General features: G+C 42.3%; 2 long non-coding RNA genes across 3 annotated transcripts in view; one reads left to right on the top strand and one right to left on the bottom strand.

Annotated features, from left to right (window-relative positions):
- Positions 1–20,039, bottom strand: part of LOC306642744 — an 838,964-nt gene that overhangs the window by 566,637 nt on the left and 252,288 nt on the right. The window lies entirely within an intron of this gene.
- Positions 8,660–20,039, top strand: part of LOC306642736 — a 34,036-nt gene continuing 22,656 nt past the window's right edge. For both annotated transcript variants that reach the window (XR_013758644.1, XR_013758645.1), the window contains exons 1-2: positions 8,660–8,793; positions 9,037–9,186. This is a non-coding gene — a long non-coding RNA (uncharacterized lncRNA). The remainder of the gene's footprint in view (positions 8,794–9,036; positions 9,187–20,039) is intronic.

The raw sequence follows: 20,039 nt of genomic DNA, 5'->3' as shown, positions 1-20,039 counted from the left end.
AGAGAGAGATTGCCTCCCTGGTGGTTTCTGAGGTGGCTAACAAGAGGAAGCAAAGACTACCTCTTAACTTGAAGTTTAGACTAGTAATAAGTGGCTTTACAGTGGAACCAGCTGGTAGGTAAGGGATACCTAGAAGTTCTGTACTAGGAAATAATTGAAGGAAAACTTGTGTGCCATGAGTGATATATTCCCAAAAGTTTTAGGAAGAGCTAACAACATCAGGCTTACCACCATCACCATCATTTTGTGTTTCGGCGCCAATTTCATTCTTATGGATAGTCCTTACCAAGTGCTCCGGGACCCAGATAGGTTGTTGTTGGTCCTGAGGAAAAACACAAACAGATCCTCTTCCCCAAATTAATACTGGGTCAGGTCCTTTCCAGGACCGGGTCAAGCTGCTTTCCACATTGCTTGTGGATGGCCACCAGACTTTCCACTAAAATGTCTATCAGCCACAGTACAGCCCATAGCATCCAAATTTAAAAAATTGAGGGTGAATAAAGCAAGGTTAAGTCTGTTCTTGGGAGGGTCTAATGCCCCTATTCCCCCTTTTTGTTTAGTTAAGCAGACTTTCAATGTTTGATTAGCCCTTCCCATGATAGCTTGTCCTTGTGGATTGTAGGGCAATCCTGTAGAATAATAAATATTAAACTTTGAGCAAAACTGTTGAAATGAAGAAGTATATGCAGGCCCATTATCTAAACAGATAAATGATTTTGGCCTTCCCATAGTAGCAAAGGCTTGAAAGCAATGACTGATTACATCTTTTGTCTTTTCCCCTGTATGGGCAGTAGCAAATATATATCCTGAGTAGGTAACTACAGTTACATGTACAAATCTTAAAGTACCAAATTCAGGGATATGGGTGACATTCATTTGCCATAGATTATTTGGAAGGAGTCCTCTAGGATTGACTCCAAAATGAGGAACAGATAAATGAGGCACACAGGCAGGACACTGTTTTACTATATTTCTGGCTTGTTCTTTTGTAATGTTATATATTATTTTGAGAGTAGTAGCATTGACATGAAAATCTTTATGGGAATTAATTGCTTCTTGTACAATATTAAACACATGAGGATCTCGAGTAGCTGAGTCTGTAGTAGAACTTTCTTGAGCTAAAGGCCCAGGTAAGCCTGAATGTGCTCTGATATGGCCTATATATAAAGGTTCTTTGCGAGCCCACAGAAGAGTTTGTACTTGATAAAAGCATTGTTGTAAGGTAGATTGAGGACTAATGGGTCCAGCTGTCTCAAGCCGTGGCACAAGCTGGGCAATATAGAGACTATTAGTATAAATATTTAAATGTACTTCAGGAAATGTTTGTAAGGCAGTTATTACTGCTTCTAGTTCAGTTTTTTGAGCAGACTTATGAGAAGTAATAATAGTCTTTATCAGAAACTATTGTAGCTGTACTGGAGGAGGAGCCATCTGTAAAGATTGTATTTGCTGCTGGGATAGGTTGAGCTTTAACAACCTGAGGGAAAATAACAGGATGTCTTTTGAAGAATCTGACAATAGGTGAATTTGGCAAGTGATTATCAAATGTGGCCATGGTGGAACAATAGACAATTGCCCAATCTTCATTATTGTTAACTAGTATTTCAATCTGTTTTGCTGTGTATGGGACAATAACTGTCTGAGGATGAACTCCAAAAACTCCAAGGGCTGTCTTAAGTCCTAATGTAACTAGATTTGCTACCATCACAGGATATGGGGAAATGACATTTTTGGGGGACACTGGCAAATGGATCCATATAAGGGATCCAGTTTGCCACAATAGACCTGTAGGAGTATATTTAGAATCTAACACTATGAGGCTAAAAGGCAAGGATAGATCAACTCTATCACTATGAGCATTTTCAAAAGATTGTTCTACGAACTTCAAGGCTTTTCTACCTTCAGGAGTTAAATTTCTGGGGAATGTAGGGTCTGAATCTCCTTGGAGAATATCAAACAGAGGCTTAAATTGACCAGTGGTGATTCCCAAATTTGTCCTTATACAATTTATATCACCTAATATTTTTTGGAAATCATTTAGAGTCTTAAGCTTTCCTGAGGCTAATTGAATCTTTTGTGGCCTAACACAGGTATCTAATGTTTGATGTCCTAGAAAGGTAATAGGGCTGCGGGTTTGCACTTTTTCTGGGGCCACATGTAATCCCCATTTTTCTAGGGTTTTAATAATATCATCAAATACCCCTAATAAGGTCTCCTCTTCCCTATGAGCCAAAAGAATATCATCCATATAATGGAGACAATAACGTCCTTTACAATTATGTCTAATCTGTGATATAGCCTGGCCAACATATATTTGACACATAGTGGGACTATTTGCCATTCCCTGAGGACCCATTGGTATCTAGTATTAGGCCCTTTATTATTTAAATAAGGAATGGAAAAGGCAAATCAAGGGCTGTCCTTAGGATGCACAGGAATGGAAAAGAAACAATCTTTTATATCTATAGAGATGATATGATAATGTTTTGGAACAGCAGCTAATGAGGGGAGACCCAGTTACACTGGGCCCATAATCTGCATACTGGAATTAATGGCTCTCAGATCCTGCAAAAGTCGCCATTTCCCAGACTTTTTTTTTTTTTTTTTTTTTTTTTTTATGACAAAAATGGGTGTATTCCAAGGGGAAGTGGAAGGAATGATATGGTTTTTCCTTCAATTGTTGATTAACTATTTCCTGGGCCGCCTGTAGTTTTTCTTTAGATAGGGGCCACTGGTTGACCCAGATAGGATTATTGGATTTCCATGTTATCTTTAAAGGTTCAGTGGCCCCTCTGGATAACCCAGACCCTCAGTTCCTGTTTGACCTTCGGCTTGAATGAAGCAGGTAACACCTTGTAAATTTTTGCCTAGGCCTTTTCCAGGGATATAACCTTGTCTCACCATGACTGGCAAAACAGTTGGGTTTAGACAGGACATATTTTGCTCAATTGAGGAAGAAATGACAACATCCATCTGTGTTAAAATGTGTCTTCCCCAAAGAGTGACAGGCAGGTGAGCTAATACATAAGGTTGGAATGTTCCCCTTTTCCCATCAGGATCCTCCCAAGATAATACAGCTGAACTTTGTAAAGGGCTTTGGGCAAATCCAAGTCCCTGTAAGGTAGTACTGGATAATGTAACAGGCCATGATTTGTTCCAGTCCTTCTGTCTTATAATAGAGATGTCAGCACCTGTGTCTATTAGACCCTCTATAGGAGTACAATTAACTTTTAATTTAAGCATGAGTCTATTTTTTGTTGATTGTGCCCAAAAGACACCTGATCCTGTGGATCCAAACCCATTGTTTTTTCCAGTCCTTTGTGAACTGGGAAAGGCCCCATGATGGCTGGACAATATCAATATTTGTGCTATTTTATCTCCTGGAGAAACAACAGATACCCCTTGAGGGGAAGATAACATAATCTTTATTTCTCCAGTATAATCAGAATCAATGACTCCTGGCAATACTTGTAATCCTGACAGAGTTGTGGAACTCCACCCTAACAATAATCCTGCTGTGCCCTCAGGGAGTGGCCCATGTATGCCCGTGGGGACCACTTGTACTCCCATTTCTGGGGTTAAAACGAGTCAGGTGGAGACATAGAGGTCCAATCTCCCGCTCCCTGATGTTCCTTGGGACAATGAGGAGATAGTCGGAAAGGATTGTGAGTGGGAATCTGTACTATGGGATTCTGAAAGGCCCCATATATGTGAGGGCCCCGGGTTGGGCCCCCCTGGCTGATTTTGACTGGGCTGGCATAGGATATCTCTCTATATCAAATCTTGATGTACAATATTTCACCCAGTGCCTTCCTTTTCGGCACCGGGGACATAGACCTGGGGCAGGTTGATTTGTCCCTTGTTGTTCTCCAGTCTTAGTTGTTCCCCTAGGCTTCAATCCTATGGGTCCTTCAGGGCAGTCTTTTCTGAAGTGCCCTCCTTGCCCACACTTAAAGCATATTATTGCTTTAGCTCTTGATTGCCCCTGATTTGGCCCATGAAGAGCAGCCACTATTACTTGTCCTGTAATGACTGCATCATTGATATCCCTGCAGACCTTTATATAAGTACTTAAATCTTTATTTTTCCATAGTTTTATAGCTTTTTACACCATCTATTTGCTTGCTCATAAGCTAATTGTTTTATTAAGGACATTGCTTGTTCTGAATCCCCAAATACTCTAACAGCAGTTTGGATTAATCTATCAACAAAATCTGCAAATGGTTCATTACTTCCCTGAATTACCTTGGACAACTGCCTCTGTAAATCTCCTGTCCCTTGAATTAATTTCCAGACTTTAGTGGCAGCAGCAGCAATTTGTGCATACACCCCAGGATCAAAAATAATCTGCTGTTGAATACCTTCATAGTTTCCTTCTCCTGTTAGCATTTGGGAGGACACAGAAGGAGAAAGAAGCTCCCCGTATGGGCCACCACTTGTTCCATCCAGCAGAACCAGCGTGGAGAAAGGAGACACCACCAATCTTTAGTTGATGAGATTTATTGCATCCTCCCTGTTTTTCTGCCTCTTTTGTTCTGCCACTCTCTCCCTTTTTCTCCCTCTCCCTCTCTCCTCCCCCAGGCTCCTAGCTTATCAGCCAATTATAGTAAAGCTTTCTCCCATGCAGGAGAGCATGCAGAGGAATGTCAGCATAGCACTATATGAATCACGAGCTGTCCATGCGCGGCATGATATTAGATAGCCAATCCTAGAGCCTGGTGTTAACACGTCATAAGTCTCCAAGGAACTAGTAGGCAAGCAACCTTTTTGGGTACTTCCTTATTTTGGTATCCAGTGTCCTTTGGCTCACTGCCAGGTGCCATCTTGTCCAAGACAGCCCTCAACAGATTTATGTTTTTTGAACAAGTGATATAAAATGTGCAGTGTGGAAAAACTGTCTTCTTTCTTAATTCCACAATTGTTTCTTTCTTCTTTTTCTTTAAATAATATTTTACTGTAATCAACGATGAGACCAGACATCCAAAGAAAACTTTATTTGGTAGACCCTTATCCAATTCAGGCACATTGCATACTCTTGGTTAGGACTTTACAACTGAGCTACACTTCTAATCCTATGCAATTAGTTTTGTACCCATACACAATGTTAGACTGCAACTGCACATATAATTTTACTAGCCCAAATTCAATTTGTATGGAATTGCCATGGAAAGGAGCAGTTAAATGCCCTTTTGCCCTACCATCTGTCCATTGCTGTTGTAAAGTCCAGAGCTAACATTGTTCACAGATATACACACACACACACACATTTCTGAACATGGATGTTTACCTAATCAGGGAACTTTGGAGGAATGGCAAAGGCCCTGTCTGCCTCCTGCATACAGGTTAGGTCTGCACATCAGGGACAATTGGCAGTGTCACATATGACATAATATCTTCCACATTATTCTTTGGAAGGAAGTGATACTAATTACACAATTCCCAGAAGGAGCATGGAGGGATTTTTTTCCCATGTATTGCAAGGTTCACTGAATCCCTCATACAATTTTAAAAGTTCCAACTAAAAGCATACCATGTAGTAGAAAAGGAAGAACATTAACTTGCTCTGTCTACTGAAATTGGTCCACATTGCAAAGTCCTCAAATCATATAAGGAAAGCTTTCAAAGAAAGCAATTGAGCATCTGTATTTATTTGGATGACTCTCCTTATGTAATAATAGCTGAATACGGAAAATCCAGCAGGCAAATTCAAGGAATGGGGGATTTAGAGTGTTACCCAGACTTAATTCTTTGCCAGAATAGAACCTACTGATTGAGTATGAGAAAGGCATACACTGATGTTTGGACCAGTGAACAAGAATCAAAGGGACGCGGTGCAAAGGGGTTCAAAACAATGGTTCTAAATAAGGAGTCTGTGCTACAGGGTAGAGAGCTTGCAACGCTGCAGCCGGAGAGGTCTCCAATGCGGGCACAGCAGGTTTGTAACAGTGAACCTCACTGAGGTCGTTTTAGGTGCACTGGCTGGAAGAAGGAGCAGCAGGAGGCTCCCCTAGGAGGAGCCGCCTTATGGGCGATAGAGGCCAATGCACTTCCATCCCGTCCTGCAGGCGCTCCGCGCTTCCCGTCAGCAGCCCTTGCGCATGCGCACGCCCTTGGCCAGAGGCACTGTGGCGCTCGCGGGCCGGGGTCCAACTGTCCAGAGTCCGTTGCTTTGGCTGCTGCAGGGTGACGTGCAGGTGCTAGCGCTGACGGCGGTTTACCAACGGCGGGCGCGGCTCCCATGGTGGCGTCCAGAGTGGGTTCCCAGCCCAGAGGTACTGGACCCGCATGCCTCTCCCTTCCTGTCCATCGTGCGCAGGTCTTCAGTTCTGGGCGGCGCGCCTGCTTGTCGTGTGTCCGGGCCAGCGATGCCTCCCCGCGGCGGCCTGTTCTCACCTGGATGAGAGCGGCGCCCAGACCAGGCCCTGCGCGGCTCCGTGGCCTCCTGTGCTGGAAGAGAGCGTATCTGGGAGTGTGTGAGCTTGTATATGAAGGTAGTATTAGATTTTTTGTATAGTGGGGGATATTTGCCTATTCCTATGTAGTGGGTAACTGTAGAGATGAGATCCTATCGAGAGTTACTTGTATATTGAGTTTGTGTTGGCTGCCACACCGCAGGGGTGTGTGTGTGTTTACACGTGTGTGTGCAAGTTTGTATTTGTGTTGTACTAACAATAGTTGTGAGAAGGCAGAATATTTAGGTGTTATGTGTATTCAAGGGACATGGAAGTTGATATATGTATTAAGTAGAAAGTTATTTGTATGGAAGTGGGAAGGAAGGAAGTATATATGGGATGGAAAGGTGACATTGTGCTTTTAAATGGGCTGTGGAAATTCTGTTTGTTTTAGAGATAAATGATACAATTCTTTGTTAGTATTTGTTAGAAATAAAGTTTGTTCCAGTGGGGTGTGATAATTTGGGATTTGTAAATGAGCTTATGTGTATTTTGTATGATGTGCTGGAGATATTTTTGTCTTGGGCATGCAAATTGGTTTCTGGATTCTAACATGGGTATGTGAATTCTGTAAGTTTCTTCATTGGCAATAAAGTTGATAGGAGTATTGAAAATGTATTTCTTCAGAGAATGTGTGACATTTCTAAGTCCATATGGGAAAGTTTGACTGCAGAGGTTGGCAGGTTGCTTTCTGGAGATGCGGAATGCTGTAGTTTTAGGGAATCTCTTTATTCATGTTTGAAAATGTTTGTGTGTCTGTCCATTTCTGTGTGGAAAGAATGTATATATTGATCTGTATTTAGAGATTAATGGGTGCATGGTTTTTCATGTGTGCTGGTTTTGAACTGTCTCATGCATGCAAAATTATCATTTTCATGTTTTGTGTGTAGGCACACAGTGACTTCGGTGTATTGTCATGGATTTGTGGGTGTGGTATTTAGAATCTGTTTGTATACAAATGCTCAGGAATTGTGTTTGTGTTTATTGTGGCACATAATTCTTGAAGATATTGGTTATGTTAGTAGAATGTGTGGTCCTGGTGTTTAATTATGGTTTGTCTCATGCATTTGAGAAGTCTAGATTGTAGGCAGCTGAATGTGTCTTGAATTCATGGGGCTCTTGGCCTGTGTACTCTGGCAGATGCAAGAGGTTCATTGTGTGCTTGGGAGACGATTGTGTCTTTGGGTATTGTGGAATGAATGTATTTTAAGAACTGTGGGCTTTCACTGATAATTCTGAGGAAAGGCTTGTGGCCAGGAAGGGTATGTCACAGTTGGAGTCCAGGTCTTTAACTCCAGAAAGAATGATTTGTCAAACTCTGAGGGTGGAGCCAGTGTTAGTGGAGACCTAAGTTAGTGATGCCAGGGTAATGAAATGACTGCCAAGGGAAGTCACAAGCAGTGAGCACACCCAGCTCCAGGGAGTGGCCCCGCAAGGGACAAGGCTGGAGGGTCAAACTTGTCCAAGCCTCGGGGATCCATATCACACCATCACATGCCATAGTTCCCCACTTGGAGCACTAGACTGAATGTTTGCCCTGATTGCTATTTTTTCCTTGTTAGTTTCCTTTTCTTCCCTTTTGGGCTAATTATGTTTCCCCTTGTGCCATTGTATCTTGGAAATATGTTTATTTTCTTTTTCATTATTAGAGAGGATTATAGATAACATAACTGCAAAAGGTGCTTTGCTTTTGATTGTGCTGCTTTGCTTTCACCTGAGTCAGCCAGTACCTGAAGAGGCAGAGAGATGGGAGAAGAAAAGAGTTCATTTTGCAGTAATTCAACCTGAATGGGTAGCTGCTGGTTTCATCATGCTTAGTGCTGCTGACTGAAAGTGTATATACTGTGATATGAGGGCTTGTTCTCTCAGTGTTGGGCTGGTGGGCACAAGGGGGTAGTTCACTATTCTTGACAGATGTGCTTTTTCAGGAGCTGGGGTTGTTTGAGTCTTATCTGGGTCCAGTGGACACTGAGCCATGCCAGACTTTTGAATCTAAGATTACATGATTTTGTAGATGCTTGCTAGATTCTGAAGGTGTGTGCATCTGGTTTCTACCCTAGTCTGTCTCTTCTCTACACTTCTGCCAATGCCTTTGAATTTGGATATTTCCTGTGACCTAGAAAAGGGGAGTGCCCAGTCCAAGGGATAGTGTTTTAACTAACTCTGTGGTTAGTCATTAAGAGAGGATGAGTGTGTAAGGAGAAAGAAGGTTATGCTGATTAAACCAAAAGAAGAAAGAGTGGAGGAAAAAACCTTTTAATCCAGGGTTCAGCATAACTGTGTTCCCTTGAGTCTCAGAGGAGACTTTGGAGGACTATTGAGAAATGCAGGCACTGTTGAGGTTTGTGGACTCCTGGAGATGGACTGAATGTATTTATTTTTCCTGAGACAGACATGAGCTTTTGGGGACAAGGGTACATATTCTGGTATTGACCTTTAAAGTTCCCGAAAGGCTTACCTGTTAAACCTCTAGTTCCCAGTTGATGGCACTATTGGGAGGTGGTGGAACATTTTAGAAAATGGGCCCTTGAATGGGTACTGGGACCCCTGTACATTTTTGGCTCTGTTTCTTTTTGCTTTCCAGGTGCCATGAGGTGAGCAGTTTCCACTGCCACATAGTCTCTGCCAGATGTTTTGCCTTGCCACAGGTTCAGATGCAAGAGTGGCAAATGACCATAGATCTGAAATGATGAACCAAAATAGATCTCTGCTCCATTGAAGGTGTTGATCTCAGGTACTTGTCACAGGGTTGGAAAGTAATCAGGACAGCTCCTGTCCAAAATACAACAGGCCGCCATCCTCTGCCTCTAACAAGTCACCTCCTCTGTAAGTAACAGGGAACTGCTGATATTTCACTCACTAATCTTTTGAGCCACAAACATGTCAGTAATGTCCCCACATTAGAATTGGGGCATGTAAGAATGCCCAAGGCCTCTTGTGTGAGAACTCTTCAGACCCCATTCAGGAATTGGGCAAATGTGGCTGAAGGGAGCCTAGGTGGACAAGCCCGGGCCTTTTGTGGGAATAGACACATTACAACATTGTGGCTTGGCAGTTAGGAGTCTTCTGTCTGTGCTGATAGTGGATACTCAGGGTCTATTTTGGCTTATCCTCTCCTTTGAGTTCCCCTTCAGTGTCCCAGAGTAACTATATCCCAGAAGAGTTATCTGAGAGGGCTTTATTTCTATGTGAAGTGTTTTCTCTGTATTGAGCCTTTAGTGCACCTTTAAGTGCACCTTTAAGTGCTTTGCACTTTTATATTTGCTTCCATTTTCAACACCAATGCAATTGCCTGGAATCTTCATTTTTACCCCTTCACTTCTCTCTCCCATAGTAGGCAGAAAACCTTCTTTTTTGGGGGGGAAACAGGGAGCAGTACTGGAGAGTGAACCCAAGGATGCTTTATCACTGAACCACATCCCCAGTCCTTTTGTTTTTTTTATTTTATTTTTATTTTTATTTTATTAGGCTCTCCTGAAGTTGATTCCGGTCTCTAAGTTGCTGAGGCTGGCCTCCAACTTGTGATCTTCCTGTCTCAGCTTCCTGACTGGTTAGAATTATGGGTAAGTGTCACTATGCCCAGCTCATCTAACTAATTTGACATTGTGAAATTGTGAAGTCTATACTGAAATTAAACAGATCCATTTTGACTATTGTAGAAGACAGTGTCACTGTCTACGTTCATGGTTTTGGTCACTCTCTGAAGATTTAAAAATGTGACCAAAATGGGGCTAATTGTTAAACTAAAATAAGTTTGTCTTAAACTGGTCTCTGTATTTGGGTGATAATGTTTGTCCCTAAGTGGCTGCAGTATGTGGTAAACTATAACCTAGGTTAATACACAGATATGCTCTGACCTATCTTAACTGTAGGAATGCACTTGTAACCAAGCAAGTAAGTCTCAGTCAATCATAACAATGCAGCTTCAGACAATCATGTGCTCTTGACTGACCTGACAACTGGCTTTTGGTCAGACTGCAGCTAATCAAATTCTTTCCAGATGGCCCTTCATTTTCTCTGGCTGTGAATGAAATGTGCAGAGGTGATGCAGTTAAACCATCTTTAGTCCCAAATGCAACCTGGTGCTAGAACTTTCTTTTTTTTTTTTTTTTAACACAACCTTTTCTAAATCACGTTGTTCTCAGTTTTTCTACAAACAATTCCAATGTAGGAACCACTGTGAGAATCTGCCTCTTTGTTCCTTGTGGCATATGGGGGAATTCAGAGACTTTTTCTCTGACCATTTTTGAGCCATCCAGGAGTAGAGTGAGCTGAAATTCCCAGTAACACAGAAGAGGCTGACTTGGGAATAACTGTTTTTCCACCACAGGGTCAAAAGTTAGATCACAGCTTGAGAGACCTGAGGTTGGGAGAGAGAATGTCACAGCAAGAATAGTACATGGTGATGGTGTCCAGGGGAAAACTGTGAGGACCAGCTGGGAGACCTACAGGAGCGAGGCCCTGGAAAATGCAGGGATGCTGATGAAATGTCCCCTCTGAATGCATGTCCAGTCCAGACAGCATCCTTGTGGGCTTAGGGAAGAGCAGCACCCATCAAGTAATATTTTCTTGCTTTTTCACTCCCAGGGTAGCTGCTGGACTTGAAGTGGTCAGAAGATATGACCACTAGACCTATGTGGCAGAAGAGTTAGATGTACAAATGCCAATGGAGAAGTCTACCTGCTGCTTGCTGGCCCAACTCTGCAGGATTTCAGTAATCCTGGCTGTTCCTGAGAGCAAATGTGTAGTTTGAATGCAGTATCCTGTATTGACTGTTAACCTGCGACTGACAGTGTAATTACTGTAACCAGATGTCATTTTGTCTCTGGAGAGAACCATGGATTTTTCCATATTTGAACATAAGCATGTAAGCCATGGGGACCCTAGATTTCACCCAAGTACTGGAGACACCAGCACCAAAGAGCGCGTATGCATATTCAGTGTGGAGAGAACAAAATCAGTTGGAAGAACTCCAGGAGTGCACCTTGTTCACAGTCAAAGCAGCAGTAACTGGAATTAGAGAAAACAGTCCTTTAACACCAAAGTAAATTAGTAGAAACTTGCTAAATATCTTGTTCAAAATAGTGAATTGAAAAATTACTTGAAAGAATATGCATTTGCTACTCAGAACTGTCTCTAGTATGTATTAAGCATTAGCTTTTTTGCTAGAAAATTAATAGGTTAATTCTGGAAACACTATATCACAATTATTTGTACTTTTATTTAGCAAGTAAAAATTAAGTTGGCAATCATGCAGGAAAAATGAAAACAAAGATAATATCAAAATCATCCTCTTAACTCATAATAATAATGAAATAAAAATACAAACAATGATAATATCAAAATTATCCAATAGGAATTATGCAGTGTTTAAATATTGTACCTTATTTCCTCTTCACTACAACATTATTAACATTCATTCTCATTTTAGGAAGTGATATTTGGAGATACAGAGTGGCTTACCAAAGTCATATACTTGGAATATGGAAAGTTTCTCTCACTCCAGGGACCACTGTGTACAAAAGAAATTCATACACCTCTTGAAGTTTTTCTTGATGTTGAATATAGGTATGTAAAATGTTCCTAGCAAGAGATCATGGCAGGAATATGAAAGGGTGGTGGGATGGTCTTGCTTGCAAAGTTTCAGGAGGATTACTGAGCTGATAGATGTCCGTCTGGTCAAGTGGTTGTTGGCAAGAAATGGTAGAGATTGTGACAACATTACAGAGCAGGTGGCAGTAATTTCAAGTACTGGCCAAAATGGGGAAGGAAGAGATGGAGACATAATAAGAGTGAATGAGGGTGAGAAAAACTAATGCACAAAAATGTTCAGGACTGCAGGTCTGTGCCAGCCATGTTTCCTAAAGGAGGGCTTAGCATTTTCTAATCCCCATTCACTGTGGCTGGCACAGCATTATTTGAGACCTTTCTGGATGTTAATTTCCCCTGTGTGGTTTGCATAACTGTGGTACCACGGGTGTGAGAAGCATGGACCACATGTGTATGGGGAGATGGGCTGTTCTGGTTATGACAACTCAGCCCAGGGAGGAGCACTGTAGCAAATTTAAGTAATCACGGGGACCTCCACCTCTTTGGAAAATGCAACAATCCACATTGGCCCCCAAAATAATTACAGCAATTGATTGTGTTGCAAGAATGGTTATGAATGTGGCCAACCTTAGGGAACATGGGGGAAGCCATTGGGACTGTCTGGAGCAGAATGTGTCATACTGTAAAGGTGGTGGGAAGCACAAATGTGTAACTGGGTCTGGTGAAGCTTGGAGGAATTACTTCCTGGGGGAGTTCTTTAGAAGTTCAGGTGCTTGAGATTGTCAACAGTATTGTAGTCTATGAAGGGGAATTGTTCTTAGAGATAACATTGTAGAAGGCCTCCCTGTTTTTATTCTTTTTTGACTTTTCTTATTTGCAAAATAACTTTTTCCCTTGGAGTATGAAGATGGTATCACATATTTTACTACTCCACAATGTATTCTGGTGTGTCTGATTCCAGTAAAGTGAGTTTGAAACCTGTGTTAAATAAAAGTCTGTTTCAAAACCAGATTTGCAATAGATTCTCAAGTCCCTTAGAGAGTCTTTCATCTGTGGATTTAAAGAGTCCCTTATTATTCCAAATGAATTCATAATTGCTTTATCTATATCTGTGAGGTACATCATTGGAATTTTAATTGGAATTGAATTGAATCTATACAGTGCCTTTGATAGTATGACTATATTAACAGTATTAATTCTGCCTGTCCAAGAACAGAAAAACCTTTCCAAGGTTTTATTTAATTTCTCTTTTTTTTAGTGTTCTGTAGTTTTCATTGTAGACATCTTTCATCTCTTTTATTAGATCAATTCTCAAGGTTTTTTTTTTTTTTTGAGGCTATTATGAATGGAGTAGTTTTCCTAATTTCTCTTTCAGGGGACTCATCACTTATGAATTGAAATGCATTAAATTTATGAATGTTGATCATATATCCTGTTACTCTGCTGAATTCATTTATTAGTTCCAGAAGCTTTCTGGTGGAATTTTTTGGATCATCTAAATATAGAATCATGTCATTGGCAAATACTGATAGTTTGAGTTCTTCTTTTGCTATTTATAACCCTTTGATTTCTTTGGTGTGTCTAATTGCTCTGGCTAGTTTTTCCAGTATGATCTTGAATAGAAGTGGTGAAAGAGGGCATCCCTGCCTTGTTCCAGTTTTTAGAAGGAATGCTTTCAGATTTTCTCCATTTAGAATGATGTTGTCCAGGGGCTTAGCATAGATAGCCCTTACAATGTTGAGGTATGTTCCTACTATCCCTATCTTTTTCCCAGTGTTTGAGCATAAAGCGGTGCTGTATTTTATCAAATGCTTTTTCTGCATCTGCTGAAATAATCATGTTTCTTTAGTCTATAATTGTGGTGAATTACATTTATTGATTTCTGGATGAACCAAAATTGCATCCCTGGGATGAAACTCACTTGTTCATGGTGCACTACCTTTTTATTGTTTTATGTATGTGAAATCCTGCTTGTTCATTCTCGTTCTAATTTCCTGAGCTGTTGCAGTACTAACTTGGAAATCATTGCTTTTTGCCATGATCTTGAAGTGTTTCCCTATGTTCTCTCTAGTAATTCTAAAGGACCCTGTCTTAAATTAAGGTCTCTTTAATCTTGAGTTGATTTTTTTATGACGAGAGATAGGGATCTCGTTTCAGTGTTCTCTATGGGAATATCCAGTTTTTCTAGCACCGTTTATTGAAGATGGCTGTTCTTTTTCCAATACTTTGGCACCTTTGTTGATAGTTGTGGTGTATATTTATTTTGGGTTCTCAGTTCTGTTCTATTAGTCTACCTGCCTCTCTTTATGACAATATTATGCTGTTTTTATAACTGTGGCTCTCTGGTATAATTTGAAATCAGATATTATGGTGCTCCTAGCATTGTCCTTTTCTTGTGAAAATTGCTTTAGTTATTCTGGGTCTTTTTTCTTATTCACTTTCTCTTGCCTAATTACTCATGCTAAAATTTTGTGTACTTTGTTCATAAGGGTGCTGAGAGTGGGGATCTTTGTCTTGTTCCTGATGTTATAGGAATTGCTTTCAGCTTTTCTCAGTTTAGTATGATAACTATGATAGCTATGTTGAGACATGGTTCTATTATATGTAATTTATTCAGGCTTTTCATCATAAAGAGATGCTGATTTGTATGGTTGGGTGGGAGGGTACTGGGGTTTGAAATCAGGGGTATTCGACCACTGAGCCACATTCCCAGTCTTATTTATTTATTTTTTTTTTAATTTGAGACAGGGCTTCACTGAGTTGTTTAATGCCTTACTTTTGCTGAAGCTAATTTGAACTCTGCATCCTTCTGCCTCAGCCACCGAAGATGCAGGGATTATAGTTGTGCACCACCATGCCTGGCCGAGATGCTGATTTTTTTTTTTATTGTAAACATATGCGATACATGTTATTTCTCTGTTTGTACATGGAGTAAAGGCATACCATTTGTGTAATCATAAATTTACATAGGGTAATGTTGTTTGATTCATTCTGTTACTTTCTCCCTTCCCCCCACCCCTCCCACCCCTCTTTTCCCTCTATACAGTACTTCCTTCCTTCCTCCATTCTTGCCCCCCTCCCTAACCCTAACACTAACACCTCCCACCCCCCATTATGTGTCATCATCCACTTATCAGTGAGATCATTCGTTCTTTTGTTTTTTGAGATTGGCTTATCTAACTTAGCATGATATTCTCCAATTTCATCCATTTGCCTGCAAATGCCATAATTTTATCATTCTTTATGGCTGAGTAATATTCCATTGTATGTGTGTGTGTGTGTGTGTGTGTGTGTATATATATATATATATATATAGCACAGTTTCTTTATCCTAGGTTGGGGTCACAATATGGGTATTGTGAATTGAGCAGCTATGAACATTGATGTGGCTGTATCTCTGTAGTATGCTGATTTTAAGTCCTTTGGGTATAGGCCGAGGAGTGGGATAGCTGGGTAAAACGGTGCATCCATTCCAAGCTTTCTGAGGAATCTCCATAATGCTTTCCAGAGTGGCTGCACTAATTTACAACCCCACCAGCAATGTATAAGTGTACCATTTTCCCCACATCCTCGCCAACACCTATTGTTGCTTGTGTTCTTGATAATTGCCATTCTAGTTGGGGTGAGATGGAATCTTAGTGTAGTTTTGATTTCCATATCTCTTATTACTAGAGATGTTGAACATTTTTTCATATATCTGTTGATTGCTTATAGATCTTCTTCTGTGAAGTGTCTATTCATTTCCTAGAAGTTTTCTGGTGGAATTTTTCAGTCTCAGAGTGTTTCATCTTGAACTGATTCATATGCTTGAGGATCTTGAGAAGTAGACCCCACCTGTGCCTCACCCTTTGATTTGTAACATGTGCCTCCAGCACGTGTCAAGTGCCAGCATCAAGCAGGGAGTGCTCCTAAGAGGTGTTCCTGAATGCTTCCTCACCTTTTAAGGATGGTCCATCCCCAGTTATCTTGTGGGTGTTTCACTTTCCAGGTGAGTCAGAGACGTGATGAATTCCACACCTGGAAAGACTAAACCCCACAGGAATCACACCCTCTCGAAACATTTCTGGCCTCTGTGAACCATTCTGTACAGAAAGACTGCTGTCATGTGTAAACATGGAGGTGCAGGAAGACCCACAATTATTCTTTTCCTGACCTGTTCTTGGGATTCTGTCCCAGGACTCCTTGAAATATGGGTAGATGTGGGGTGGTGGTCCATACTGGTGGTGCATGAACCTCCTTTGAAGGTGTTGCTCCAGTTTCTCCTGGAGCTGAAGGCTGAGGAAATCCCATGGGGTGTTGTTGATAGTCTTATGATCATAGGAGGCCCTGTTCTCCAACGTGAGATGACAGAAGACATTCTGAGACTTTTGGACCAAAGAAGGTAAAGCCTCTCTACTTTGTAGTTGTTTCCTGTAAAGGTGATTATCTAGGTGTGGAAGAGAAGAAGGCAAAAGCATCTGGGTCCCCTGAGGACTTGTAGGGCCAGAAAATGCACAGGTGGTATTCAGGGGAAGGTGGAATGGCATGCTTGTGAGAGAGGATGTGAGATGGTCCTGATTCTGGATCTGAGCCAGTGATGGGGACTGGGACCAGGTCAATGTTTGAGACACAGGTTGGAGTTAGATAACAGGGTGGAACAACACCTGGGAGGAGAAGAGTTGTTCAGGTTTAATGAGCACCAGCTCTGAAATGTAATTAGGAAGTTCACTGAATAAAATGGAGGAAAAGTCTGCTGAGGTTACAGACATGCTGAGAGTAGTCACCAGGGCCTCGCTGTGAAGAATGGGGAGGCCCCAAAACAGCTGGCTGTATTTCTCCTGTAAAAGGTTCCCCAGCATGATAGTGTCAAAGAGGTGCTGAGGGAAAGAAAGCTGCTGTGGCTTTTCTTTTGTGTTCCAGGGTTGTGGGATGGTGATGTCCAGCTCCCTGCCCAGAGACTTTGCTGTGCTTTTCAGAGGATTCAGGGGGTGGTCTGATTCATCTTTTGTCTTCTCCTTACAAATGTTCTATTCTTCTGCCTGGTTGATTGATATTTCCAGCAGTTTCTGGACATCAGGGTTAGTGAAAGAGGTTCCTTCAGCCTCTACCTGAGAGAGTGGATGGTTTACTGAGGATGAGTCCTCTGGTGGGTGGGAGTCACAGTCTATCAGGGCTTCACTTTGTTCATCATGGGAAAGGCACCAGGCTGTGGCAGCCTTCTGCCACCATGAGGGGGATGAGATGGGATAGATGGAGGGGACATGTCCTGAGATTGCAGAGACAGGAGAAGGCAATGGGACAGGTGACAGGTATTGGACAAGTGAAGGTGATGGGAGAGGAGGGGGCCATGGTTCTGGAGGAGACAATGGGAAAGGAGGAGGCCCTAACAGAGAAGAAGGCAATTGGGTCCAGAGATGGTTATGGGACAGGAGTAGGCGATGGTACAGAAGAAGTCAATGTGACAGAAGGAAGTGGAACAGGAGATGGCAGTGGTACAGAAGCAGGGAATAAGCAGTTTGGTGATGAGGAGCTCTCTGGGGCGGTTCCCCATGAGATTGTCCTTGAGTCACAATGAGGAGTCAGTATGGTAACTGGCAGAGATGGAGGGCAGGCCATGGATTCAGGAGGATGAGATGGGGGAGAAGAAAGTCCAAGTAATTGAAGTGAGTGTTGTTCCAGAGGAATCACAGATTGTGGTGACTGAGAGGCACTCAGGGATAAGTGTGACCCCTCAGACAAGGAGAAAGTCATTAATTTTTGTGAAATGGTGGAAGCCAGAAGCAGAGGGTTCTTATGCACAGAAGATGGGGAAGGAAAGGGAAAGAAGGCAGTGGCCAAAGCATCCTGCACAGGCAGTGTTCCTGATGGGTGGACTGCATCTGACTCTGGTTTGCACTTTTCAACTGGGTCATCTTGTAAGACATGGTGAAAGCTGCTGTCTTCATGAAACTTCCCTAGGTGGCTGCAAGAGATAGGAGGCACCGGCTGTAGCTGGAGCAGATGGGGCCAGCAGGTAGAGCAGGTGGGAAGGGATGGGCACCTGAGGTTTATAACCTCTCACTGCCACATAGTCCATGTTTACAAAGCCCTAACTCTTTCACACCCCAGAGCTTTAGTGAAAACCTGCCCATGAGAGCTTTGTGTTTAGAGATCATATCATAGGCAGCAGTCAGAAGGATACAGGAAGAAGTGGAATGTTACTTACCTCTGTAGAAGGGAGAGCAGACCTTCAGTCTCTTCCACTTCCCTCTAGCAATCCCTGTAACCTTAACATAGAGATAGGGTTATTGTGGAGAGGGAGGAGGAGGAGAATGTCCATATTGGGAAGATTTTGTGAGAGTAGTCTCTGGAGAGCAAGCACCAGTGTTCATGGCCACATGACAGGTGACAGGGATAGGAAGGTACACAGAAGTGTTGCACTTTGTCATTTCCTTTCACCTCCACTAGACCCACTGTACTCATAATAACCCTGTGGGGAGAAAGATTGGACAATCTCAAAAAGGAATGGGTCTTAGGAAAGGGAGATCTTGTCTACACTTTGACCAGTAAATCCTACCTCCAAATCCAGACAGTATGGCTGCATGATGGTCCATATCATCATACTGGACATCACCCTTCCCTGACCCACCACAGCTTCATTCTGATCACAGAACCTGAGAAGTGTCTCTGGTATAATGATTTCCTTCCTGAATCCTCCCTTTCTTGTCTCTGCTACTGACATTTTCTGGGATATGACTTCAGTCTATTGGTCAGGAGACAGCAAGTCACCTCTGGGCTGGGAGAGCAGGGCCTTACCTTTCAGAATGCCACTCTTCTTCCTGGTCTTGCTGTGTCCATTCTTTACGTTTTGATGCTGACCAACAAGAAAGAAAAAGGGTCTGGTGCCCCATTGACCCTCTGCTCTCCTAGACCAGTTATATACATTCCATGTTTCTGAACAGCATAATTATGTACAGTTAGCTAGTGAAGACCACTTTAAGAATATTTTTAAAGTGATAAAATATTCTGTTTTTCCCTTTGGACATCACCAAAGGGAATTTTCTCTCTAATCTGTACCATGGATGTCCTCTGTCACTGCTCATCCACTCAGGATCAGACTCATTTCCACAGGCTCTTCTAGGCTGCCAGGCAAGATTCGCTCCCTGAGGCCAGAGATGACTCCAGCCTGTGATAGAGGCCCTCAGGGCTCACCACAGCCCTCACATCAGTCAAGCACAGAGGAAAGACCGTTTTTTTTTTTTTTTTTTTTTTTTTCCTGAGATTCCACCTAGAGGAAGATGACTAATGGACCACTCCTTAAGCCTTCTCCACAGTTTCCCAACTCTCTCAGGATTCCAAATCTCAGACCCTGAGTCACAATGTGTGTTTTTCTCTTGATCATGCAGCTCACCACTTGGATAGTCTGGGAGCTTCAGATAGGAGAAGTCCTAGTGCAAACTTTTTCCCTGCCTTGCCCCACCTGTCCCAGAATGATGCTCTGTTCTGTTTCTATTTTTTGAAGTGTCTCTAATTATTTTGGAAAAGTGGAAAGAAGGGTAGACAATAGAGAATCTATTTTTCTAGTGGATCTGGCCTGAGGGTTTCTTACCTTGGGTTTTTTCTTTTTCTTTGGTTTTGGGAATGATGGATTACCCTGGAGGCAGGGTAACAGGAGGAGAAAGAGCCCCAGTCCACACACAAAGCCAAGAAACATATCCATTGCCCAGGTAGTGAAGCTGGGGTTCAGCCATGAGGCACTAATGCTATTCAGAGGAAAGAGAGGATTCTCCATAATCTAAATTGCACTCTCCATTTTGGACAAATGAGTCCTGAGAGTTCTGTGCAGCAAGGGGGAGTAGATCCTAGGCCTGTATCACGGGGCTGGGCTTTCTAATCACAAAGGGATCCTGAGAGCAGGGAAGGGTCAAGAAGAAGAGGCTTCACCACACACCACCCTACTCTTCAGTCCAGCATGTCCTCCACACTCCTGGGTCTTCAAGGTCCCTACTTCCAACTCCCATTCACCTTGCCCTAGGAGTCCTTAATTCATTTCCTGTTGTTTTTGCCTAGCACCCAGAC

The sequence above is a fragment of the Sciurus vulgaris genome (genome assembly GCF_902686455.1).
Source record: "Sciurus vulgaris genome assembly, chromosome: 13".
Classification (NCBI taxonomy): domain Eukaryota; kingdom Metazoa; phylum Chordata; class Mammalia; order Rodentia; family Sciuridae; genus Sciurus; species Sciurus vulgaris.
Note: the sequence above shows the minus strand (reverse complement) of the source record. Positions and strands in the feature narration are given on the sequence as shown.